This window comes from Pholcus phalangioides, unplaced genomic scaffold (assembly GCF_987345545.1).
Source record: "Pholcus phalangioides strain wild (caught in Gottingen) unplaced genomic scaffold, Ppha-v1.0 ptg000040l_1, whole genome shotgun sequence".
In the NCBI taxonomy this organism is placed as follows: domain Eukaryota; kingdom Metazoa; phylum Arthropoda; class Arachnida; order Araneae; family Pholcidae; genus Pholcus; species Pholcus phalangioides.
The window spans coordinates 6,333,498-6,358,487 of NW_028301626.1; the positions used below are offsets into that span (position 1 = coordinate 6,333,498).

The 24,990-nt window shown below is 44.5% G+C and overlaps 1 protein-coding gene and 42 non-coding genes across 43 annotated transcripts in view; all 43 read right to left on the reverse strand.

Moving 5' to 3' along the window:
- The window catches only part of LOC149065338 (dual specificity protein phosphatase CDC14A-like), a 192,430-nt gene that overhangs the window by 48,141 nt on the left and 119,299 nt on the right, over positions 1-24,990 (reverse strand). The window lies entirely within an intron of this gene.
- Positions 1,425-1,498, reverse strand: TRNAN-GUU (transfer RNA asparagine (anticodon GUU)). Its single transcript has one exon. It is a non-coding gene; the product is annotated as a tRNA-Asn (tRNA).
- Positions 1,586-1,659, reverse strand: TRNAN-GUU (transfer RNA asparagine (anticodon GUU)). The gene has a single exon. It is a non-coding gene; the product is annotated as a tRNA-Asn (tRNA).
- TRNAN-GUU (transfer RNA asparagine (anticodon GUU)) lies at positions 1,908-1,981 on the reverse strand. The gene has a single exon. It is a non-coding gene; the product is annotated as a tRNA-Asn (tRNA).
- On the reverse strand, positions 2,069-2,142 carry TRNAN-GUU (transfer RNA asparagine (anticodon GUU)). Its single transcript has one exon. It is a non-coding gene; the product is annotated as a tRNA-Asn (tRNA).
- On the reverse strand, positions 4,645-4,718 carry TRNAN-GUU (transfer RNA asparagine (anticodon GUU)). Its single transcript has one exon. It is a non-coding gene; the product is annotated as a tRNA-Asn (tRNA).
- Positions 4,806-4,879, reverse strand: TRNAN-GUU (transfer RNA asparagine (anticodon GUU)). The gene has a single exon. It is a non-coding gene; the product is annotated as a tRNA-Asn (tRNA).
- Positions 5,128-5,201, reverse strand: TRNAN-GUU (transfer RNA asparagine (anticodon GUU)). Its single transcript has one exon. It is a non-coding gene; the product is annotated as a tRNA-Asn (tRNA).
- TRNAN-GUU (transfer RNA asparagine (anticodon GUU)) lies at positions 5,289-5,362 on the reverse strand. The gene has a single exon. It is a non-coding gene; the product is annotated as a tRNA-Asn (tRNA).
- TRNAN-GUU (transfer RNA asparagine (anticodon GUU)) lies at positions 6,094-6,167 on the reverse strand. The gene has a single exon. It is a non-coding gene; the product is annotated as a tRNA-Asn (tRNA).
- On the reverse strand, positions 6,738-6,811 carry TRNAD-GUC (transfer RNA aspartic acid (anticodon GUC)). The gene has a single exon. It is a non-coding gene; the product is annotated as a tRNA-Asp (tRNA).
- TRNAD-GUC (transfer RNA aspartic acid (anticodon GUC)) lies at positions 7,060-7,133 on the reverse strand. Its single transcript has one exon. It is a non-coding gene; the product is annotated as a tRNA-Asp (tRNA).
- Positions 8,026-8,099, reverse strand: TRNAN-GUU (transfer RNA asparagine (anticodon GUU)). Its single transcript has one exon. It is a non-coding gene; the product is annotated as a tRNA-Asn (tRNA).
- TRNAN-GUU (transfer RNA asparagine (anticodon GUU)) lies at positions 8,670-8,743 on the reverse strand. The gene has a single exon. It is a non-coding gene; the product is annotated as a tRNA-Asn (tRNA).
- TRNAN-GUU (transfer RNA asparagine (anticodon GUU)) lies at positions 8,992-9,065 on the reverse strand. Its single transcript has one exon. It is a non-coding gene; the product is annotated as a tRNA-Asn (tRNA).
- Positions 9,153-9,226, reverse strand: TRNAN-GUU (transfer RNA asparagine (anticodon GUU)). The gene has a single exon. It is a non-coding gene; the product is annotated as a tRNA-Asn (tRNA).
- Positions 9,314-9,387, reverse strand: TRNAN-GUU (transfer RNA asparagine (anticodon GUU)). Its single transcript has one exon. It is a non-coding gene; the product is annotated as a tRNA-Asn (tRNA).
- On the reverse strand, positions 9,475-9,548 carry TRNAN-GUU (transfer RNA asparagine (anticodon GUU)). The gene has a single exon. It is a non-coding gene; the product is annotated as a tRNA-Asn (tRNA).
- On the reverse strand, positions 9,958-10,031 carry TRNAN-GUU (transfer RNA asparagine (anticodon GUU)). Its single transcript has one exon. It is a non-coding gene; the product is annotated as a tRNA-Asn (tRNA).
- On the reverse strand, positions 10,441-10,514 carry TRNAN-GUU (transfer RNA asparagine (anticodon GUU)). Its single transcript has one exon. It is a non-coding gene; the product is annotated as a tRNA-Asn (tRNA).
- TRNAN-GUU (transfer RNA asparagine (anticodon GUU)) lies at positions 10,602-10,675 on the reverse strand. Its single transcript has one exon. It is a non-coding gene; the product is annotated as a tRNA-Asn (tRNA).
- TRNAN-GUU (transfer RNA asparagine (anticodon GUU)) lies at positions 10,924-10,997 on the reverse strand. The gene has a single exon. It is a non-coding gene; the product is annotated as a tRNA-Asn (tRNA).
- On the reverse strand, positions 11,246-11,319 carry TRNAN-GUU (transfer RNA asparagine (anticodon GUU)). The gene has a single exon. It is a non-coding gene; the product is annotated as a tRNA-Asn (tRNA).
- On the reverse strand, positions 12,051-12,124 carry TRNAN-GUU (transfer RNA asparagine (anticodon GUU)). Its single transcript has one exon. It is a non-coding gene; the product is annotated as a tRNA-Asn (tRNA).
- On the reverse strand, positions 12,695-12,768 carry TRNAN-GUU (transfer RNA asparagine (anticodon GUU)). Its single transcript has one exon. It is a non-coding gene; the product is annotated as a tRNA-Asn (tRNA).
- TRNAN-GUU (transfer RNA asparagine (anticodon GUU)) lies at positions 13,661-13,734 on the reverse strand. Its single transcript has one exon. It is a non-coding gene; the product is annotated as a tRNA-Asn (tRNA).
- Positions 14,466-14,539, reverse strand: TRNAN-GUU (transfer RNA asparagine (anticodon GUU)). The gene has a single exon. It is a non-coding gene; the product is annotated as a tRNA-Asn (tRNA).
- On the reverse strand, positions 15,271-15,344 carry TRNAN-GUU (transfer RNA asparagine (anticodon GUU)). The gene has a single exon. It is a non-coding gene; the product is annotated as a tRNA-Asn (tRNA).
- TRNAN-GUU (transfer RNA asparagine (anticodon GUU)) lies at positions 15,754-15,827 on the reverse strand. Its single transcript has one exon. It is a non-coding gene; the product is annotated as a tRNA-Asn (tRNA).
- TRNAN-GUU (transfer RNA asparagine (anticodon GUU)) lies at positions 16,559-16,632 on the reverse strand. The gene has a single exon. It is a non-coding gene; the product is annotated as a tRNA-Asn (tRNA).
- Positions 17,364-17,437, reverse strand: TRNAN-GUU (transfer RNA asparagine (anticodon GUU)). Its single transcript has one exon. It is a non-coding gene; the product is annotated as a tRNA-Asn (tRNA).
- On the reverse strand, positions 17,847-17,920 carry TRNAN-GUU (transfer RNA asparagine (anticodon GUU)). The gene has a single exon. It is a non-coding gene; the product is annotated as a tRNA-Asn (tRNA).
- Positions 18,008-18,081, reverse strand: TRNAN-GUU (transfer RNA asparagine (anticodon GUU)). Its single transcript has one exon. It is a non-coding gene; the product is annotated as a tRNA-Asn (tRNA).
- TRNAN-GUU (transfer RNA asparagine (anticodon GUU)) lies at positions 20,102-20,175 on the reverse strand. The gene has a single exon. It is a non-coding gene; the product is annotated as a tRNA-Asn (tRNA).
- On the reverse strand, positions 20,263-20,336 carry TRNAN-GUU (transfer RNA asparagine (anticodon GUU)). The gene has a single exon. It is a non-coding gene; the product is annotated as a tRNA-Asn (tRNA).
- On the reverse strand, positions 20,746-20,819 carry TRNAN-GUU (transfer RNA asparagine (anticodon GUU)). Its single transcript has one exon. It is a non-coding gene; the product is annotated as a tRNA-Asn (tRNA).
- On the reverse strand, positions 21,390-21,463 carry TRNAN-GUU (transfer RNA asparagine (anticodon GUU)). Its single transcript has one exon. It is a non-coding gene; the product is annotated as a tRNA-Asn (tRNA).
- On the reverse strand, positions 21,712-21,785 carry TRNAN-GUU (transfer RNA asparagine (anticodon GUU)). The gene has a single exon. It is a non-coding gene; the product is annotated as a tRNA-Asn (tRNA).
- Positions 22,678-22,751, reverse strand: TRNAN-GUU (transfer RNA asparagine (anticodon GUU)). The gene has a single exon. It is a non-coding gene; the product is annotated as a tRNA-Asn (tRNA).
- TRNAN-GUU (transfer RNA asparagine (anticodon GUU)) lies at positions 23,483-23,556 on the reverse strand. The gene has a single exon. It is a non-coding gene; the product is annotated as a tRNA-Asn (tRNA).
- On the reverse strand, positions 23,644-23,717 carry TRNAN-GUU (transfer RNA asparagine (anticodon GUU)). Its single transcript has one exon. It is a non-coding gene; the product is annotated as a tRNA-Asn (tRNA).
- On the reverse strand, positions 24,127-24,200 carry TRNAN-GUU (transfer RNA asparagine (anticodon GUU)). Its single transcript has one exon. It is a non-coding gene; the product is annotated as a tRNA-Asn (tRNA).
- On the reverse strand, positions 24,288-24,361 carry TRNAN-GUU (transfer RNA asparagine (anticodon GUU)). Its single transcript has one exon. It is a non-coding gene; the product is annotated as a tRNA-Asn (tRNA).

Here is a 24,990-nt window from a genome sequence, read left to right on the forward strand (position 1 = left end):
AACCTTTCGGTTAACAGCCGAACGCGCTAGCCATTTGCGCCGCGGAGGCTTGTCACACTGATATATAATAACAATTGAATTTGCAATATCTCACAACCACTACATAGGACACTAAGCGAAATTTATATAAAGCACACGCCACTGGGTGGACTCGAACCACCAACCTTTCGGTTAACTGCCGAACACGTTAGCCGTTTGCGCCACGGAGACTTGTAACGCTGTTCTATAATAACAATTGAATTTTCAATATCTCACAGACACTACATAGCACACTGAGCGAAATTTATATAAAGCACACGCCACCGGGTGGGCTCGAACCACCAACCTTTCGGTTAACAGCCGAACGCGCTAGCCATTTGCGCCGCGGAGGCTTGTCACACTGATATATAATAACAATTGAATTTGCAATATCTCACAAACACTACATAGGACACTAAGCGAAATTTATATAAAGCACACGCCACTGGGTGGGCTCGAACCACCAACCTTTCGGTTAACAGCCGAACGCGCTAGCCATTTGCGCCGCGGAGGCTTGTCACACTGATATATAATAACAATTGAATTTGCAATATCTCACAAACACTACATAGGACACTAAGCGAAATTTATATAAAGCACACGCCACTGGGTGGGCTCGAACCACCAACCTTTCGGTTAACAGCCGAACGCGCTAGCCATTTGCGCTATGGAGGCTTGTTACACTGATATATAATAACAATTGAATTTGCAAAATCTCACAGACACTACATAGCACACTAAGCGAAATATATATAAAGCACACGCCACTGGGTGGGCTCGAACCACCAACCTTTCGGTTAACAGCCGAACGCGCTAGCCATTTGCGCCACGGAGGCTTGTCACACTGATATATAATAATAATTGAATTTGCAATATCTCACAGACACTACATAGCACAATAAGTGAAATTTATATAAACCACACGCCACCGGGTGGGCTCGAACCACCAACCTTTCGGTTAACAGCCGAACGCACTAGCCATTTACGCCACGAAGGCTTGTCACACTGATATGTAATAATAATTGAATTTACAATATCTCACAGACACTACATAGTACAATAAGCGAAATTTATATAATGCACACGCCACCGGGTGGGCTCGAACCACCAACCTTTCGGTTAACAGCCGAACACGTTAGCCGTTTGCACCACGGAGACTTGTCACACTGATATATAATAACAATTGTATTTGCAATATCTCACAGACACTACATAGCACACTACGCGAAATTTATATAAAGCACACGCCACCGGGTGGGCTCGAACCACCAACCTTTCGGTTAACAGCCGAACGCGCTAGCCATTTGCGCTATGGAGGCTTGTCACACTGATATATAATAACAATTGAATTTGCAATATCTCACAGACACTACATAGCACAACAAGCGAAATTTATATAAAGCACACGCCACCGGGTGGGCTCGAACCACCAACCTTTCGGTTAACAGCCGAACGCGCTAGCCATTTGCGCCACGGAGGCTTGTCACACTGATATATAATAATAATTGAATTTGCAATATCTCACAGACACTACATAGCACAATAAGCGAAAATTAAATAAAGCACACGCCACCGGGTGGGCTCGAACCACCAACCTTTCGGTTAACAGCCGAACGCGCTAGCCGTTTGCGCCACGGAGGCTTGTTACGCTGTTCTATAATAACAATTGAATTTTCAATATCTCACAGACACTACATAGCACAATAAGTGAAATTTATATAAACCACACGCCACCGGGTGGGCTCGAACCACCAACCTTTCGGTTAACAGCCGAACGCGCTAGCCATTTGCACCACGGAGGCTTGTCACACTGATATATAATAACAATTAAATTTGCAATATCTCACAAACACTACATAGCACAATAAGCGAAATTTATATAAAGCACACGCCACCGGGTGGGCTCGAACCACCAACCTTTCGGTTAACAGCCGAACGCGCTAGCCATTTGCGCCACGGAGGCTTGTCACACTGATATATAATAATAATTGAATTTGCAATATCTCACAGACACTACATAGCACAATAAGCGAAAATTAAATAAAGCACACGCCACCGGGTGGGCTCGAACCACCAACCTTTCGGTTAACAGCCGAACGCGCTAGCCGTTTGCGCCACGGAGGCTTGTTACGCTGTTCTATAATAACAATTGAATTTTCAATATCTCACAGACACTACATAGCACAATAAGTGAAATTTATATAAACCACACGCCACCGGGTGGGCTCGAACCACCAACCTTTCGGTTAACTGCCGAACACGTTAGCCGTTTGCGCCACGGAGACTTGTAACGCTGTTCTATAATAACAATTGAATTTGCAATATCTCACAGACACTACATAGCACACTAAGCGAAATTTATATAAAGCACACGCCACCGGGTGGGCTCGAACCACCAACCTTTCGGTTAACAGCCGAACGCGCTAGCCATTTGCGCTATGGAGGCTTGTCACACTGATATATAATAACAATTGAATTTGCAATATCTCACAGACACTACATAGCACAATAAGCGAAATTTATATAAAGCACACGCCAACGGGTGGGCTCGAACCACCAACCTTTCGGCTAACAGCCGAACACGTTAGCCGTTTGCACCACGGAGGCTTGTCACACTGATATATAATAACAATTGAATTTGCAATATCTCACAGACACTACATAGCACACTGAGCGAAATTTATATAAAGCACACGCCACCGGGTGGGCTCGAACCACCAACCTTTCGGTTAACAGCCGAACGCGCTAGCCATTTGCGCCGCGGAGGCTTGTCACACTGATATATAATAACAATTGAATTTGCAATATCTCACAAACACTACATAGGACACTAAGCGAAATTTATATAAAGCACACGCCACTGGGTGGGCTCGAACCACCAACCTTTCGGTTAACAGCCGAACACGTTAGCCGTTTGCACCACGGAGGCTTGTCACACTGATATATAATAACAATTGAATTTGCAATATCTCACAACCACTACATAGGACACTAAGCGAAATTTATATAAAGCACACGCCACCGGGTGGGCTCGAACCACCAACCTTCCGGTTAACAGCCGAACACGTTAGCCGTTTGCACCACGGAGGCTTGTCACACTGATATATAATAACAATTGAATTTGCAATATCTCACAGACACTACATAGCACACTGAGCGAAATTTATATAAAGCACACGCCACCGGGTGGGCTCGAACCACCAACCTTTCGGTTAACAGCCGAACGCGCTAGCCATTTGCGCCGCGGAGGCTTGTCACACTGATATATAATAACAATTGAATTTGCAATATCTCACAACCACTACATAGGACACTAAGCGAAATTTATATAAAGCACACGCCACTGGGTGGACTCGAACCACCAACCTTTCGGTTAACTGCCGAACACGTTAGCCGTTTGCGCCACGGAGACTTGTAACGCTGTTCTATAATAACAATTGAATTTTCAATATCTCACAGACACTACATAGCACACTGAGCGAAATTTATATAAAGCACACGCCACCGGGTGGGCTCGAACCACCAACCTTTCGGTTAACAGCCGAACGCGCTAGCCATTTGCGCCGCGGAGGCTTGTCACACTGATATATAATAACAATTGAATTTGCAATATCTCACAAACACTACATAGGACACTAAGCGAAATTTATATAAAGCACACGCCACTGGGTGGGCTCGAACCACCAACCTTTCGGTTAACAGCCGAACGCGCTAGCCATTTGCGCCGCGGAGGCTTGTCACACTGATATATAATAACAATTGAATTTGCAATATCTCACAAACACTACATAGGACACTAAGCGAAATTTATATAAAGCACACGCCACTGGGTGGGCTCGAACCACCAACCTTTCGGTTAACAGCCGAACGCGCTAGCCATTTGCGCTATGGAGGCTTGTTACACTGATATATAATAACAATTGAATTTGCAAAATCTCACAGACACTACATAGCACACTAAGCGAAATATATATAAAGCACACGCCACTGGGTGGGCTCGAACCACCAACCTTTCGGTTAACAGCCGAACGCGCTAGCCATTTGCGCCACGGAGGCTTGTCACACTGATATATAATAATAATTGAATTTGCAATATCTCACAGACACTACATAGCACAATAAGTGAAATTTATATAAACCACACGCCACCGGGTGGGCTCGAACCACCAACCTTTCGGTTAACAGCCGAACGCACTAGCCATTTACGCCACGAAGGCTTGTCACACTGATATGTAATAATAATTGAATTTACAATATCTCACAGACACTACATAGTACAATAAGCGAAATTTATATAATGCACACGCCACCGGGTGGGCTCGAACCACCAACCTTTCGGTTAACAGCCGAACACGTTAGCCGTTTGCACCACGGAGACTTGTCACACTGATATATAATAACAATTGTATTTGCAATATCTCACAGACACTACATAGCACACTACGCGAAATTTATATAAAGCACACGCCACCGGGTGGGCTCGAACCACCAACCTTTCGGTTAACAGCCGAACGCGCTAGCCATTTGCGCTATGGAGGCTTGTCACACTGATATATAATAACAATTGAATTTGCAATATCTCACAGACACTACATAGCACAACAAGCGAAATTTATATAAAGCACACGCCACCGGGTGGGCTCGAACCACCAACCTTTCGGTTAACAGCCGAACGCGCTAGCCATTTGCGCCACGGAGGCTTGTCACACTGATATATAATAATAATTGAATTTGCAATATCTCACAGACACTACATAGCACAATAAGCGAAAATTAAATAAAGCACACGCCACCGGGTGGGCTCGAACCACCAACCTTTCGGTTAACAGCCGAACGCGCTAGCCGTTTGCGCCACGGAGGCTTGTTACGCTGTTCTATAATAACAATTGAATTTTCAATATCTCACAGACACTACATAGCACAATAAGTGAAATTTATATAAACCACACGCCACCGGGTGGGCTCGAACCACCAACCTTTCGGTTAACAGCCGAACGCGCTAGCCATTTGCACCACGGAGGCTTGTCACACTGATATATAATAACAATTAAATTTGCAATATCTCACAAACACTACATAGCACAATAAGCGAAATTTATATAAAGCACACGCCACCGGGTGGGCTCGAACCACCAACCTTTCGGTTAACAGCCGAACGCGCTAGCCATTTGCGCCACGGAGGCTTGTCACACTGATATATAATAATAATTGAATTTGCAATATCTCACAGACACTACATAGCACAATAAGCGAAAATTAAATAAAGCACACGCCACCGGGTGGGCTCGAACCACCAACCTTTCGGTTAACAGCCGAACGCGCTAGCCGTTTGCGCCACGGAGGCTTGTTACGCTGTTCTATAATAACAATTGAATTTTCAATATCTCACAGACACTACATAGCACAATAAGTGAAATTTATATAAACCACACGCCACCGGGTGGGCTCGAACCACCAACCTTTCGGTTAACTGCCGAACACGTTAGCCGTTTGCGCCACGGAGACTTGTAACGCTGTTCTATAATAACAATTGAATTTGCAATATCTCACAGACACTACATAGCACACTAAGCGAAATTTATATAAAGCACACGCCACCGGGTGGGCTCGAACCACCAACCTTTCGGTTAACAGCCGAACGCGCTAGCCATTTGCGCTATGGAGGCTTGTCACACTGATATATAATAACAATTGAATTTGCAATATCTCACAGACACTACATAGCACAATAAGCGAAATTTATATAAAGCACACGCCACCGGGTGGGCTCGAACCACCAACCTTTCGGTTAACAGCCGAACGCGCTAGCCATTTGCACCACGGAGGCTTGTCACACTGATATATAATAACAATTGAATTTGCAATATCTCACAAACACTACATAGGACACTAAGCGGAATTTATATAAAGCACACGCCACTGGGTGGGCTCGAACCACCAACCTTTCGGTTAACAGCCGAACGCGCTAGCCATTTGCGCCACGGAGGCTTGTCACACTGATATATAATAATAATTGAATTTGCAATATCTCACAGACACTACATAGCACAATAAGCGAAAATTAAATAAAGCACACGCCACCGGGTGGGCTCGAACCACCAACCTTTCGGTTAACAGCCGAACGCGCTAGCCGTTTGCGCCACGGAGGCTTGTTACGCCGTTCTATAATAACAATTGAATTTTCAATATCTCACAGACACTACATAGCACAATAAGCGAAATTTATATAAAACACACGCCACCGGGTGGGCTCGAACCATCAACCTTTCGGTTAACAGCCGAACGCGCTAGCCGTTTGCGCCACGGAGACTTGTGACACTGTTATATAATAACAATTGAATTTGCAATATCTCACAGACACTACATAGCACAATAAGCGAAATTTATATAAAGCACACGCCACCGGGCGGGCTCGAACCACCAACCTTTCGGTCAACAGCCGAACGCGCTAGCCGTTGGGGACACGGAGGCTTGTCACGCTGTTCTATAATAACAATTGAATTTTCAATATCTCACAGACACTACATAGCACAATAAGCGAAATTTATATAAAGCACACGCCACCGGGAGGGCTCGAACCACCAACCTTTCGGTAAACAGCCGAACACGTTAGCCGTTTGCGCCACGGAGGCTTGTCACGCTGTTCTATAATAACAATTGAATTTGCAATATCCCACAGACACTACATAGCACAAAAAGCGAAATTTATATAAAGCACACGCCACCGGGTGGGCTCGAACCACCAACCTTTCGGTTGACAGCCGAACGCGCTAGCCGTTTGCGCTATGGAGGCTTGTCACACTGATATATAATAATAATTGAATTTGCAATATCTCACAGACACTACATAGCACAATAAGCGAAATTTATATAAAGCACACGCCACCGGGTGGGCTCGAACCACCAACCTTTCGATTAACAGCCGAACGCGCTAGCCATTTACGCCACGGAGGCTTGTCACACTGATATATAATAACAATTGAATTTGCAATATCTCACAAACACTACATAGCACACTAAGCGAAATATATAAAAAGCACACGCCACCGGGTGGGCTCGAACCACCAACCTTTCGGTTGACAGCCGAACGCGCTAGCCATTTGCGCCACGGAGGCTTGTCACACTGATATATAATAATAATTGAATTTGCAATATCTCACAGACACTACATAGCACAATAAGCGAAATTTATATAAAGCACACGCCACCGGGTGGGCTCGAACCACCAACCTTTCGGTTAACAGCCGAACACGTTAGCCGTTTGCAGCACGGAGGCTTGTCACACTGGTATATAATAACAATTGAATTTGCAGTATCTCACACACACTTCATAGCACACTAAGCGAAATTTATATAAAGCACACGCCACCGGTTGGGCTCGAACCACCAACCTTTCGGTTTACAGCCGAACGCGCTAGCCATTTGCGCTATGGAGGCTTGTCACACTGATATATAATAACAATTGAATTTGCAAAATCTCACAGACACTACATAGTACAATAAGCGAAATTTATATAAAGCACACGCCAACGGGTGGGCTCGAACCACCAACCTTTCGGCTAACAGCCGAACACGTTAGCCGTTTGCACCACGGAGGCTTGTCACACTGATATATAATAACAATTGAATTTGCAATATCTCACAGACACTACATAGCACACTGAGCGAAATTTATATAAAGCACACGCCACCGGGTGGGCTCGAACCACCAACCTTTCGGTTAACAGCCGAACGCGCTAGCCATTTGCGCCGCGGAGGCTTGTCACACTGATATATAATAACAATTGAATTTGCAATATCTCACAAACACTACATAGGACACTAAGCGAAATTTATATAAAGCACACGCCACTGGGTGGGCTCGAACCACCAACCTTTCGGTTAACAGCCGAACGCGCTAGCCATTTGCGCCACGGAGGCTTGTCACACTGATATATAATAATAATTGAATTTGCAATATCTCACAGACACTACATAGCACAATAAGCGAAAATTAAATAAAGCACACGCCACCGGGTGGGCTCGAACCACCAACCTTTCGGTTAACAGCCGAACGCGCTAGCCGTTTGCGCCACGGAGGCTTGTTACGCCGTTCTATAATAACAATTGAATTTTAAATATCTCACAGACACTACATAGCACAATAAGCGAAATTTATATAAAACACACGCCACCGGGTGGGCTCGAACCATCAACCTTTCGGTTAACAGCCGAACGCGCTAGCCGTTTGCGCCACGGAGACTTGTGACACTGTTATATAATAACAATTGAATTTGCAATATCTCACAGACACTACATAGCACAAAAAGCGAAATTTATATAAAGCACACGCCACCGGGTGGGCTCGAACCACCAACCTTTCGGTTAACAGCCGAACGCGCTAGCCGTTTGCGCCACGGAGGATTGTCATGCTGATATATAATAACAATTGAAATTGCAATATCTCACAGACACTACATAGTACAATAAGCGAAATTTATATAAAACACACGCCACCGGGTGGGCTCGAACCACCAATCTTTCGGTTAACAGCCGAACGCGCTAGCCATTTGCGCTATGGAGGCTTGTCACACTGATATATAATAACAATTGAATTTGCAATATCTCACAGACACTACATAGCACAATAAGCGAAATTTATATAAAGCACACGCCACCGGGTGGGCTCGAACCACCAACCTTTCGGTTAACAGCCGAACGCGCTAGCCGTTTGCGCCACGGAGGCTTGTTACGCTGTTCTATAATAACAATTGAATTTTCAATATCTCACAGACACTACATAGCACAATAAGTGAAATTTATATAAACCAAACGCCACCGGGTGGGCTCGAACCACCAACCTTTCGGTTAACTGCCGAACACGTTAGCCGTTTGCGCCACGGAGACTTGTAACGCTGTTCTATAATAACAATTGAATTTTCAATATCTCACAGACACTACATAGCACAATAAGTGAAATTTATATAAAGCACACGCCACCGGGTGGGCTCGAACCACCAACCTTTCGGTTAACAGCCGAACGCGCTAGCCATTTGCGCCACGGAGGCTTGTCACACTGATATATAATAATAATTGAATTTGCAATATCTCACAGACACTACATAGCACAATAAGCGAAAATTAAATAAAGCACACGCCACCGGGTGGGCTCGAACCACCAACCTTTCGGTTAACAGCCGAACGCGCTAGCCGTTTGCGCCACGGAGGCTTGTTACGCTGTTCTATAATAACAATTGAATTTTCAATATCTCACAGACACTACATAGCACAATAAGTGAAATTTATATAAAGCACACGCCACCGGGTGGGCTCGAACCACCAACCTTTCGGTTAACAGCCGAACGCGCTAGCCATTTGCGCCACGGAGGCTTGTCACACTGATATATAATAACAATTGAATTTGCAATATCTCACAAACACTACATAGCACAATAAGCGAAAATTAAATAAAGCACACGCCACCGGGTGGGCTCGAACCACCAACCTTTCGGTTAACAGCCGAACGCGCTAGCCGTTTGCGCCACGGAGGCTTGTTACGCTGTTCTATAATAACAATTGAATTTTCAATATCTCACAGACACTACATAGCACAATAAGTGAAATTTATATAAACCAAACGCCACCGGGTGGGCTCGAACCACCAACCTTTCGGTTAACTGCCGAACACGTTAGCCGTTTGCGCCACGGAGACTTCTAACGTTGTTCTATAATAACAATTGAATTTTCAATATCTCACAGACACTACATAGCACAATAAGCGAAATTTATATAAAGCACACGCCACTGGGTGGGCTCGAACCACCAACCTTTCGGTTAACAGCCGAACGCGCTAGCCATTTGCGCCACGGAGGCTTGTCACACTGATATATAATAATAATTGAATTTGCAATATCTCACAGACACTACATAGCACAATAAGCGAAAATTAAATAAAGCACACGCCACCGGGTGGGCTCGAACCACCAACCTTTCGGTTAACAGCCGAACGCGCTAGCCGTTTGCGCCACGGAGGCTTGTTACACTGTTCTATAATAACAATTGAATTTTCAATATCTCACAGACACTACATAGCACAATAAGTGAAATTTATATAAACCAAACGCCACCGGGTGGGCTCGAACCACCAACCTTTCGGTTAACTGCCGAACACGTTAGCCGTTTGCGCCACGGAGACTTGTAACGCTGTTCTATAATAACAATTGAATTTTCAATATCTCACAGACACTACATAGCACAATAAGTGAAATTTATATAAAGCACACGCCACCGGGTGGGCTCGAACCACCAACCTTTCGGTTAACAGCCGAACGCACTAGCCATTTACGCCACGGAGGCTTGTCACACTGATATATAATAACAATTGAATTTGCAATATCTCACAGACACTACATAGCACAATAAGCGAAATTTATATAAAGCACACGCCACCGGGTGGGCTCGAACCACCAACCTTTCGGTTAACAGCCGAACGCGCTAGCCATTTGCGCCACGGAGGCTTGTCACACTGATATATAATAATAATTGAATTTGCAATATCTCACAGACACTACATAGCACAATAAGCGAAAATTAAATAAAGCACACGCCACCGGGTGGGCTCGAACCACCAACCTTTCGGTTAACAGCCGAACGCGCTAGCCGTTTGCGCCACGGAGGCTTGTTACGCTGTTCTATAATAACAATTGAATTTTCAATATCTCACAGACACTACATAGCACAATAAGTGAAATTTATATAAACCACACGCCACCGGGTGGGCTCGAACCACCAACCTTTCGGTTAACTGCCGAACACGTTAGCCGTTTGCGCCACGGAGACTTGTAACGCTGTTCTATAATAACAATTGAATTTGCAATATCTCACAGACACTACATAGTACAATAAGCGAAATTTATATAAAGCACACGCCACCGGGTGGGCTCGAACCACCAACCTTTCGGTTAACAGCCGAACGCGCTAGCCACTTGCGCCACGGAGGCTTGTCACACTGATATATAATAACAATTGAATTTGCAATATCTCACAAACACTACATAGGACACTAAGCGAAATTTATATAAAGCACACGCCACTGGGTGGGCTCGAACCACCAACCTTTCGGTTAACAGCCGAACGTGCTAGCCATTTGCGCCACGGAGGCTTGTCACACTGATATATAATAATAATTGAATTTGCAATATCTCACAGACACTACATAGCACAATAAGCGAAAATTAAATAAAGCACACGCCACCGGGTGGGCTCGAACCACCAACCTTTCGGTTAACAGCCGAACGCGCTAGCCGTTTGCGCCACGGAGGCTTGTTACGCCGTTCTATAATAACAATTGAATTTTCAATATCTCACAGACACTACATAGCACAATAAGCGAAATTTATATAAAACACACGCCACCGGGTGGGCTCGAACCATCAACCTTTCGGTTAACAGCCGAACGCGCTAGCCGTTTGCGCCACGGAGACTTGTGACACTGTTATATAATAACAATTGAATTTGCAATATCTCACAGACACTACATAGCACAATAAGCGAAATTTATATAAAGCACACGCCACCGGGCGGGCTCGATCCACCAACCTTTCGGTCAACAGCCGAACGCGCTAGCCGTTGGGGACACGGAGGCTTGTCACGCTGTTCTATAATAACAATTGAATTTTCAATATCTCACAGACACTACATAGCACAATAAGCGAAATTTATATAAAGCACACGCCACCGGGAGGGCTCGAACCACCAACCTTTCGGTAAACAGCCGAACACGTTAGCCGTTTGCGCCACGGAGGCTTGTCACGCTGTTCTATAATAACAATTGAATTTGCAATATCCCACAGACACTACATAGCACAAAAAGAGAAATTTATATAAAGCACACGCCACCGGGTGGGCTCGAACCACCAACCTTTCGGTTAACAGCCGAACGCGCTAGCCGTTTGCGCCACGGAGGATTGTCATGCTGATATATAATAACAATTGAATTTGCAATATCTCACAGACACTACATAGTACAATAAGCGAAATTTATATAAAACACACGCCACCGGGTGGGCTCGAACCACCAACCTTTCGGTTAACAGCCGAACGCGCTAGCCGTTTGCGCCACGGAGGCTTGTCACGCTGTTCTATAATAAAAATTGAATTTTCAATATCTCACAGACACTACATAGCACAATAAGCGAAATTTATATAAAGCACACGCCACCGGGTGGGCTAGAACCACCAACCTTTCGATTAACAGCCGAACGCGCTAGCCATTTACGCCACGGAGGCTTGTCACACAGATATATAATAACAATTGAATTTGCAATATCTCACAAACACTACATAGCACACTAAGCGAAATATATATAAAGCACACGCCACTGGGTGGGCTCGAACCACCAACCTTTCGGTTAACAGCCGAACGCGCTAGCCGTTTGCGCTATGGAGGCTTGTCACACTGATATATAATAATAATTGAATTTGCAATATCTCACAGACACTACATAGCACAATAAGCGAAATTTATATAAAGCACACGCCACCGGGTGGGCTCGAACCACCAACCTTTCGATTAACAGCCGAACGCGCTAGCCATTTACGCCACGGAGGCTTGTCACACTGATATATAATAACAATTGAATTTGCAATATCTCACAAACACTACATAGCACACTAAGCGAAATATATATAAAGCACACGCCACCGGGTGGGCTCGAACCACCAACCTTTCGGTTAACAGCCGAACGCGCTAGCCATTTGCGCCACGGAGGCTTGTCACACTGATATATAATAACAATTGAATTTGCAATATCTCACAAACACTACATAGCACACTAAGCGAAATATATATAAAGCACACGCCACCGGGTGGGCTCGAACCACCAACGTTTCGGTTAACAGCCGAACGCGCTAGCCATTTGCGCCACGGAGGATTGTCACACTGATATATAATAATAATTGAATTTGCAATATCTCACAGACACTACATAGTACAATAAGCGAAATTTATATAAAGCACACGCCACCGGGTGGGCTCGAACCACCAACCTTTCGGTTAACAGCCGAACACGCTAGCCATTTGCGCAAAGGAGGCTTGTCACACTGATATATAATAACAATTGAATTTGCAAAATCTCACAGACACTACATAGTACAATAAGCGAAATTTATATAAAGCACACGCCAACGGGTGGGCTCGAACCACCAACCTTTCGGCTAACAGCCGAACACGTTAGCCGTTTGCACCACGGAGGCTTGTCACACTGATATATAATAACAATTGAATTTGCAATATCTCACAGACACTACATAGCACACTGAGCGAAATTTATATAAAGCACACGCCACCGGGTGGGCTCGAACCACCAACCTTTCGGTTAACAGCCGAACGCGCTAGCCATTTGCGCCGCGGAGGCTTGTCACACTGATATATAATAACAATTGAATTTGCAATATCTCACAAACACTACATAGGACACTAAGCGAAATTTATATAAAGCACACGCCACTGGGTGGGCTCGAACCACCAACCTTTCGGTTAACAGCCGAACGCGCTAGCCATTTGCGCCACGGAGGCTTGTCACACTGATATATAATAATAATTGAATTTGCAATATCTCACAGACACTACATAGCACAATAAGCGAAAATTAAATAAAGCACACGCCACCGGGTGGGCTCGAACCACCAACCTTTCGGTTAACAGCCGAACGCGCTAGCCGTTTGCGCCACGGAGGCTTGTTACGCTGTTCTATAATAACAATTGAATTTTCAATATCTCACAGACACTACATAGCACAATAAGTGAAATTTATATAAACCACACGCCACCGGGTGGGCTCGAACCACCAACCTTTCGGTTAACTGCCGAACACGTTAGCCGTTTGCGCCACGGAGACTTGTAACGCTGTTCTATAATAACAATTGAATTTTCAATATCTCACAGACACTACATAGCACACTGAGCGAAATTTATATAAAGCACACGCCACCGGGTGGGCTCGAACCACCAACCTTTCGGTTAACAGCCGAACGCGCTAGCCATTTGCGCCGCGGAGGCTTGTCACACTGATATATAATAACAATTGAATTTGCAATATCTCACAAACACTACATAGGACACTAAGCGAAATTTATATAAAGCACACGCCACTGGGTGGGCTCGAACCACCAACCTTTCGGTTAACAGCCGAACGCGCTAGCCATTTGCGCCGCGGAGGCTTGTCACACTGATATATAATAACAATTGAATTTGCAATATCTCACAAACACTACATAGGACACTAAGCGAAATTTATATAAAGCACACGCCACCGGTTGGGCTCGAACCACCAACCTTTCGGTTAACAGCCGAACGCGCTAGCCATTTGCGCCACGGAGGCTTGTCACACTGATATATAATAATAATTGAATTTGCAATATCTCACAGACACTACATAGCACAATAAGCGAAAATTAAATAAAGCACACGCCACCGGGTGGGCTCGAACCACCAACCTTTCGGTTAACAGCCGAACGCGCTAGCCGTTTGCGCCACGGAGGCTTGTTACGCTGTTCTATAATAACAATTGAATTTTCAATATCTCACAGACACTACATAGCACAATAAGTGAAATTTATATAAACCACACGCCACCGGGTGGGCTCGAACCACCAACCTTTCGGTTAACTGCCGAACACGTTAGCCGTTTGCGCCACGGAGACTTGTAACGGTGTTCTATAATAACAATTGAATTTGCAATATCTCACAGACACTACATAGCACACTAAGCGAAATTTATATAAAGCACACGCCACCGGGTGGGGTCGAACCACCAACCTTTCGGTTAACAGCCGAACGCGCTAGCCATTTGCGCTATGGAGGCTTGTCACACTGATATATAATAACAATTGAATTTGCAATATCTCACAGACACTACATAGCACAATAAGCGAAATTTATATAAAGCACACGCCACCGAGTGGGCTCGAACCACCAACCTTTCGGTTAACAGCCGAACGCGCTAGCCATTTGCGCCACGGAGGCTTGTCACACTGATATATAATAACAATTGAATTTGCAATATCTCACAAACACTACATAGGACACTAAGCGAAATTTATATAAAGCACACGCCACTGGGTGGGCTCGAACCACCAACCTTTCGGTTAACAGCCGAACGCGCTAGCCATTTGCGCCACGGAGGCTTGTCACACTGATATATAATAATAATTGAATTTGCAATATCTCACAGACACTACATAGCACAATAAGCGAAAATTAAATAAAGCACACGCCACCGGGTGGGCTCGAACCACCAACCTTTCGGTTAACAGCCGAACGCGCTAGCCGTTTGCGCCACGGAGGCTTGTTACGCTGTTCTATAATAACAATTGAATTTTCAATATCTCACAGACACTACATAGCACAATAAGTGAAATTTATATAAACCACACGCCACCGGGTGGGCTCGAACCACCAACCTTTCGGTTAACTGCCGAACACGTTAGCCGTTTGCGCCACGGAGACTTGTAACGCTGTTCTATAATAACAATTGAATTTTCAATATCTCACAGACACTACATAGCACAATAAATGAAATTTATATAAAGCACACGCCACCGGGTGGGCTCGAACCACCAACCTTTCGGTTAACAGCCGAACGCACTAGCCATTTACGCCACGGAGGCTTGTCACACTGATATATAATAACAATTGAATTTGCAATATCTCACAGACACTACATAGCACAATAAGCGAAAATTAAATAAAGCACACGCCACCGGGTGGGCTCGAACCACCAACCTTTCGGTTAACAGCCGAACGCGCTAGCCGTTTGCGCCACGGAGGCTTGTTACGCTGTTCTATAATAACAATTGAATTTTCAATATCTCACAGACACTACATAGCACAATAAGTGAAATTTATATAAACCACACGCCACCGGGTGGGCTCGAACCACCAACCTTTCGGTTAACTGCCGAACACGTTAGCCGTTTGCGCCACGGAGACTTGTAACGCTGTTCTATAATAACAATTGAATTTGCAATATCTCACAGACACTACATAGCACACTAAGCGAAATTTATATAAAGCACACGCCACCGGGTGGGCTCGAACCACCAACCTTTCGGTTAACAGCCGAACGCGCTAGCCATTTGCGCTATGGAGGGTTGTCACACTGATATATAATAACAATTGAATTTGCAATATCTCACAGACACTACATAGCACAATAAGCGAAATTTATATAAAGCACACGCCACCGGGTGGGCTCGAACCACCAACCTTTCGGTTAACAGCCGAACGCGCTAGTCATTTGCGCCACGGAGGCTTGTCACACTGATATATAATAACAATTGAATTTGCAATATCTCACAAACACTACATAGGACACTAAGCGAAATTTATATAAAGCACACGCCACTGGGTGGGCTCGAACCACCAACCTTTCGGTTAACAGCCGAACACGCTAGCCGTTTGCGCCACGGAGACTTGTAACGCTGTTCTATAATAACAATTGAATTTGCAATATCTCACAGACACTACATAGCACAATAAGCGAAATTTATATAAAGCACACGCCACCGGGTGGGCTCGAACCACCAACCTTTCGGTTAACAGCCGAACGCGCTAGCCATTTACGCCACGGAGGCTTGTCACACTGATATATAATAATAATTGAATTTGCAATATCTCACAGACACTACATAGCACAATAAGCGAAATTTATATAAAGCACACGCCACCGGGTGGGCTCGAACCACCAACCTTTCGGTTAACAGCCGAACACGTTAGCCGTTTGCGCCACGGCGACTTGTAACGCTGTTCTATAATAACAATTGAATTTTCAATATCTCACAGACACTACATAGCACAATAAGCGAAATTTATATAAAGCACACGCCACCGGGTGGGCTCGAACCACCAACCTTTCGGTTAACAGCCGAACGCGCTAGCCATTTACGCCACGAAGGCTTGTCACACTGATATATAATAATAATTGAATTTGCAATATCTCACAGACACTACATAGCACAATAAGCGAAATTTATATAAAGCACACGCCACCGGGTGGGTTCGAACCACCAACCTTTCGGTTAACAGCCGAACACGTTAGCCGTTTGCGCCACGGAGGCTTGTCACACTGATATATAATAACAATTGAATTTGCAATATCTCACAGACACTACATAGTACAATAAGCGAAATTTATATAAAGCACACGCCACCGGGTGGGCTCGAACCACCAACCTTTCGGTTAACAGCCGAACACGTTAGCCATTTACGCCACGGAGGCTTGTCACACTGATATATAATAATAATTGAATTTGCAATATCTCACAGACACTACATAGCACAATAAGCGAAATTTATATAAAGCACACGCCACCGGGTGGGCTCGAACCACCAACCTTTCGGTTAACAGCCGAACGCGCTAGCCATTTACGCCACGGAGGCTTGTCACACTGATATATAATAATAATTGAATTTGCAATATCTCACAGACACTACATAGCACAATAAGCGAAATTTATATAAAGCACACGCCACCGGGTGGGTTCGAACCACCAACCTTTCGGTTAACAGCCGAACACGTTAGCCGTTTGCGCCACGGAGGCTTGTCACACTGATATATAATAACAATTGAATTTGCAATATCTCACAGACACTACATAGTACAATAAGCGAAATTTATATAAAGCACACGCCACCGGGTGGGCTCGAACCACCAACCTTTCGGTTAACAGCCGAACACGTTAGCCATTTACGCCACGGAGGCTTGTCACACTGATATATAATAATAATTGAATTTGCAATATCTCACAGACACTACATAGCACAATAAGCGAAATTTATATAAAGCACACGCCACCGGGTGGGCTCGAACCACCAACCTTTCGGTTAACAGCCGAACGCGCTAGCCATTTACGCCACGGAGGCTTGTCACACTGATATATAATAATAATTGAATTTGCAATATCTCACAGACACTACATAGCACAATAAGCGAAATTTATATAAAGCACACGCCACCGGGTGGGCTCGAACCACCAACCTTTCGGTTAACAGCCGAACGCGCTAGCCATTTACGCCACGGAGGCTTGTCACACTGATATATAATAATAATTGAATTTGCAATATCTCACAGACACTACATAGCACAATAAGCGAAATTTATATAAAGCACACGCCACCGGGTGGGTTCGAACCACCAACCTTTCGGTTAACAGCCGAACACGTTAGCCGTTTGCACCACGGAGGCTTGTCACACTGATATATAATAACAATTGAATTTGCAATATCTCACAGACACTACATAGTACAATAAGCGAAATTTATATAAAGCACACGCCACCGGGTGGGCTCGAACCACCAACCTTTCGGTTAACAGCCGAACACGCTAGCCGTTTGCGCTATGGAGGCTTGTCACACTGATATATAATAACAATTGAATTTGCAAAATCTCACAGACACTACATAGCACACTGAGCGAAATTTATATAAAGCACACGCCACCGGGTGGGCTCGAACCACCAACCTTTCGGTTAACAGCCGAACGCGCTAGCCATTTGCGCCGCGGAGGCTTGTCACACTGATATATAATAACAATTGAATTTGCAATATCTCACAAACACTACATAGGACACTAAGCGAAATTTATATAAAGCACACGCCACTGGGTGGGCTCGAACCACCAACCTTTCGGTTAACAGCCGAACGCGCTAGCCATTTGCGCCACGGAGGCTTGTCACACTGATATATAATAATAATTGAATTTGCAATATCTCACAGACACTACATAGCACAATAAGCGAAAATTATATAAAGCACACGCCACCGGGTGGGCTCGAACCACCAACCTTTCGGTTAACAGCCGATCGCGCTAGCCGTTTGCGCCACGGAGGCTTGTTACGCTGTTCTATAATAACAATTGAATTTTCAATATCTCACAGACACTACATAGCACAATAAGTGAAATTTATATAAACCACACGCCACCGGGTGGGCTCGAACCACCAACCTTTCGGTTAACTGCCGAACACGTTAGCCGTTTGCGCCACGGAGACTTGTAACGCTGTTCTATAATAACAATTGAATTTTCAATATCTCACAGACACTACATAGCACACTGAGCGAAATTTATATAAAGCACACGCCACCGGGTGGGCTCGAACCACCAACCTTTCGGTTAACAGCGGAACGCGCTAGCCATTTGCGCCGCGGAGGCTTGTCACACTGATATATAATAACAATTGAATTTGCAATATCTCACAAACACTACATAGGACACTAAGCGAAATTTATATAAAGCACACGCCACTGGGTGAGCTCGAACCACCAACCTTTCGGTTAACAGCCGAACGCGCTAGCCATTTGCGCCGCGGAGGCTTGTCACACTGATATATAATAACAATTGAATTTGCAATATTTCACAAACACTACATAGGACACTAAGCGAAATTTATATAAAGCACACGCCACCGGTTGGGCTCGAACCACCAACCTTTCGGTTAACAGCCGAAAAGCGCTAGCCATTTGCGCTATGGAGGCTTGTCACACTGATATATAATAACAATTGAATTTGCAAAATCTCACAGACACTACATAGTACAATAAGCGAAATTTATATAAAGCACACGCCACCGGTTGGGCTCGAACCACCAACCTTTCGGTTAACAGCCGAACACGTTAGCCGCTTGCACCACGGAGGCTTGTCACACTGATATATAATAACAATTGAATTTGCAATATCTCACAGACACTACATAGCACACTGAGCGAAATTTATATAAAGCACACGCCACCGGGTGGGCTCGAACCACCAACCTTTCGGTTAACAGCCGAACGCGCTAGCCATTTGCGCCGCGGAGGCTTGTCACACTGATATATAATAACAATTGAATTTGCAATATCTCACAAACACTACATAGGACACTAAGCTAAATTTATATAAAGCACACGCCACTGGGTGGGCTCGAACCACCAACCTTTCGGTTAACAGCCGAACGCGCTAGCCATTTGCGCCACGGAGGCTTGTCACACTGATATATAATAATAATTGAATTTGCAATATCTCACAGACACTACATAGCACAATAAGCGAAAATTAAATAAAGCACACGCCACCGGGTGGGCTCGAACCACCAACCTTTCGGTTAACAGCCGAACGCGCTAGCCGTTTGCGCCACGGAGGCTTGTTACGCTGTTCTATAATAACAATTGAATTTTCAATATCTCACAGACACTACATAGCACAATAAGTGAAATTTATATAAAGCACACGCCACCGGGTGGGCTCGAACCACCAACCTTTCGGTTAACAGCCGAACGCGCTAGCCATTTACGCCACGGAGGCTTGTCACACTGATATATAATAATAATTGAATTTGCAATATCTCACAGACACTACATAGCACACTAAGCGAAATATATATAAAGCACACGCCACTGGGTGGGCTCGAACCACCAACCTTTCGGTTAACAGCCGAACGCGCTAGCCATTTGCGCCACGAAGGTTTGTCACACTGATATATAATAATTATTGAATTTGCAATATCTCACAGACACTACATAGTACAATAAGCGAAATTTATATAAAGCACACGCCACCGGGTGGGCTCGAACCACCAACCTCTCGGTTAACAGCCGAACGAGATAGCCATTCGCGCCACGGAGGCTTGTCACACTGATATATAATAATAATTGAATTTGCAATATCTCACAGACACTACATAGTACAATAGGCGAAATTTATATAAAGCACACGCCACCGGGTGGGCTCGAACCACCAACCTTTCGGTTAACAGCCGAACGCGCTAGCCATTTACGCCACGGAGGCTTGTCACACTGATATATAATAATAATTCAATTTGCAATATCTCACAAACACTACATAGCACACTAAGCGAAATATATATAAAGCACACGCCACTGGGTGGGCTCGAACCACCAACCTTTCGGTTAACAGCCGAAAGCGCTAGCCATTTACGCCACGAAGGCTTGTCACACTGATATATAATAATAATTGAATTTACAATATCTCACAGACACTACATAGTACAATAAGCGAAATTTATATAATGCACACGCCACCGGGTGGGCTCGAACCACCAACCTTTCGGTTAACAGCCGAACACGTTAGCCGTTTGCACCACGGAGACTTGTCACACTGATATATAATAACAATTGTATTTGCAATATCTCACAGACACTACATAGCACACTAAGCGAAATTTATATAAAGCACACGCCACCGGGTGGGCTCGAACCACCAACCTTTCGGTTAACAGCCGAACGCGCTAGCCATTTGCGCTATGGAGGCTTGTCACACTTATATATAATAACAATTGAATTTGCAATATCTCACAGACACTACATAGCACAATAAGCGAAATTTATATAAAGCACACGCCACCGGGTGGGCTCGAACCACCAACCTTTCGGTTAACAGCCGAACGCGCTAGCCATTTGCGCCACGGAGGCTTGTCACACTGATATATAATAACAATTGAATTTGCAATATCTCACAAACACTACATAGGACACTAAGCGAAATTTATATAAAGCACACGCCACTGGGTGGGCCCGAACCACCAACCTTTCGGTTAACAGCCGAACGCGCTAGCCATTTGCGCCACGGAGGCTTGTCACACTGATATATAATAATAATTGAATTTGCAATATCTCACAGACACTACATAGCACAATAAGCGAAAATTAAATAAAGCACACGCCACCGGGTGGGCTCGAACCACCAACCTTTCGGTTAACAGCCGAACGCGCTAGCCGTTTGCGCCACGGAGGCTTGTTACGCTGTTCTATAATAACAATTGAATTTTCAATATCTCACAGACACTACATAGCACAATAAGTGAAATTTATATAAACCACACGCCACCGGGTGGGCTCGAACCACCAACCTTTCGGTTAACTGCCGAACACGTTAGCCGTTTGCGCCACGGAGACTTGTAACGCTGTTCTATAATAACAATTGAATTTTCAATATCTCACAGACACTACATAGCACAATAAGTGAAATTTATATAAAGCACACGCCACCGGGTGGGCTCGAACCACCAACCTTTCGGTTAACAGCCGAACGCACTAGCCATTTACGCCACGGAGACTTGTCACACTGATATATAATAACAATTGAATTTGCAATATCTCACAGACACTACATAGCACAATAAGCGAAATTTATATAAAGCACACGCCACCGGGTGGGCTCGAACCACCAACCTTTCGGCTAACAGCCGAACGCGCTAGCCATTTGCGCCACGGAGGCTTGTCACACTGATATATAATAATAATTGAATTTGCAATATCTCACAGACACTACATAGCACAATAAGCGAAAATTAAATAAAGCACACGCCACCGGGTGGGCTCGAACCACCAACCTTTCGGTTAACAGCCGATCGCGCTAGCCGTTTGCGCCACGGAGGCTTGTTACGCTGTTCTATAATAACAATTGAATTTTCAATATCTCACAGACACTACATAGCACAATAAGTGAAATTTATATAAAGCACACGCCACCGGGTGGGCTCGAACCACCAACCTTTCGGTTAACAGCCGAACGCACTAGCCATTTACGCCACGGAGACTTGTCACACTGATATATAATAACAATTGAATTTGCAATATCTCACAAACACTACATAGCACAATAAGCGAAATTTATATAAAGCACACGCCACCGGGTGGGCTCGAACCACCAACCTTTCGGTTAACAGCCGAACGCGCTAGCCATTTGCGCCACGGAGGCTTGTCACACTGATATATAATAATAATTGAATTTGCAATATCTCACAGACACTACATAGCACAATAAGCGAAAATTAAATAAAGCACACGCCACCGGGTGGGCTCGAACCACCAACCTTTCGGTTAACAGCCGATCGCGCTAGCCGTTTGCGCCACGGAGGCTTGTTACGCTGTTCTATAATAACAATTGAATTTTCAATATCTCACAGACACTACATAGCACAATAAGTGAAATTTATATAAACCACACGCCACCGGGTGGGCTCGAACCACCAACCTTTCGGTTAACTGCCGAACACGTTAGCCGTTTGCGCCACGGAGACTTGTAACGCTGTTCTATAATAACAATTGAATTTTCAATATCTCACAGACACTACATAGCACAATAAGTGAAATTTATATAAAGCACACGCCACCGGGTGGGCTCGAACCACCAACCTTTCGGTTAACAGCCGATCGCGCTAGCCGTTTGCGCCACGGAGGCTTGTTACGCTGTTCTATAATAACAATTGAATTTTCAATATCTCACAGACACTACATAGCACAATAAGTGAAATTTATATAAACCACACGCCACCGGGTGGGCTCGAACCACCAACCTTTCGGTTAACTGCCGAACACGTTAGCCGTTTGCGCCACGGAGACTTGTAACGCTGTTCTATAATAACAATTGAATTTTCAATATCTCACAAACACTACATAGCACAATAAGCGAAATTTATATAAAGCACACGCCACCGGGTGGGCTCGAACCACCAACCTTTCGGTTAACAGCCGAACGCGCTAGCCATTTGCGCCACGGAGGCTTGTCACACTGATATATAATAATAATTGAATTTGCAATATCTCACAGACACTACATAGCACAATAAGCGAAAATTAAATAAAGCACACGCCACCGGGTGGGCTCGAACCACCAACCTTTCGGTTAACAGCCGAACGCGCTAGCCGTTTGCGCCACGGAGGCTTGTTACGCTGTTCTATAATAACAATTGAATTTTCAATATCTCACAGACACTACATAGCACAATAAGTGAAATTTATATAAACCACACGCCACCGGGTGGGTTCGAACCACCAACCTTTCGGTTAACAGCCGAACGCACTAGCCATTTACGCCACGGAGGCTTGTCACACTGATATATAATAATAATTGAATTTGCAATATCTCACAGACACTACATAGCACACTAAGCGAAATTTATATAAAGCACACGCCACTGGGTGGGCTCGAACCACCAACCTTTCGGTTAACAGCCGAACGCGCTAGCCGTTTGCGCCACGGAGACTTGTAACGCTGTTCTATAATAACAATTGAATTTTCAATATCTCACAAACACTACATAGCACAATAAGCGAAATTTATATAAAGCACACGCCACCGGGTGGGCTCGAACCACCAACCTTTCGGTTAACAGCCGAACGCGCTAGCCATTTGCGCCACGGAGGCTTGTCACACTGATATATAATAATAATTGAATTTGCAATATCTCACAGACACTACATAGCACAATAAGCGAAAATTAAATAAAGCACACGCCACCGGGTGGGCTCGAACCACCAACCTTTCGGTTAACAGCCGAACGCGCTAGCCGTTTGCGCCACGGAGGCTTGTTACGCTGTTCTATAATAACAATTGAATTTTCAATATCTCACAGACACTACATAGCACAATAAGTGAAATTTATATAAACCACACGCCACCGGGTGGGTTCGAACCACCAACCTTTCGGTTAACAGCCGAACGCACTAGCCATTTACGCCACGGAGGCTTGTCACACTGATATATAATAATAATTGAATTTGCAATATCTCACAGACACTACATAGCACACTAAGCGAAATTTATATAAAGCACACGCCACTGGGTGGGCTCGAACCACCAACCTTTCGGTTAACAGCCGAACGCGCTAGCCATTTGCGCCACGGAGGCTTGTCACACTGATCTTATATATAAATGTGAAAGTATGTATGTATGTATGTATGTATGTATGTATGTATGTATGTATGCTCTTTATACAAATCTACAGTTTTAGACCGATCGTCGCCAGATTTTGCACATATACCAAACAGGTCCGGGATTGAACCGTAGGCTACTTTAAAACTTCGTCAGAGCTGGGCAAATGCCCGAAATGGTCGAAAAACTGCCGGGCAACAATAGTTTTGGGGCCTCAACAATTACTTTCGGAACGTTTACTTTGGTTACCGTGGTTCCCAACAATGCGTTTCAGACATGTATA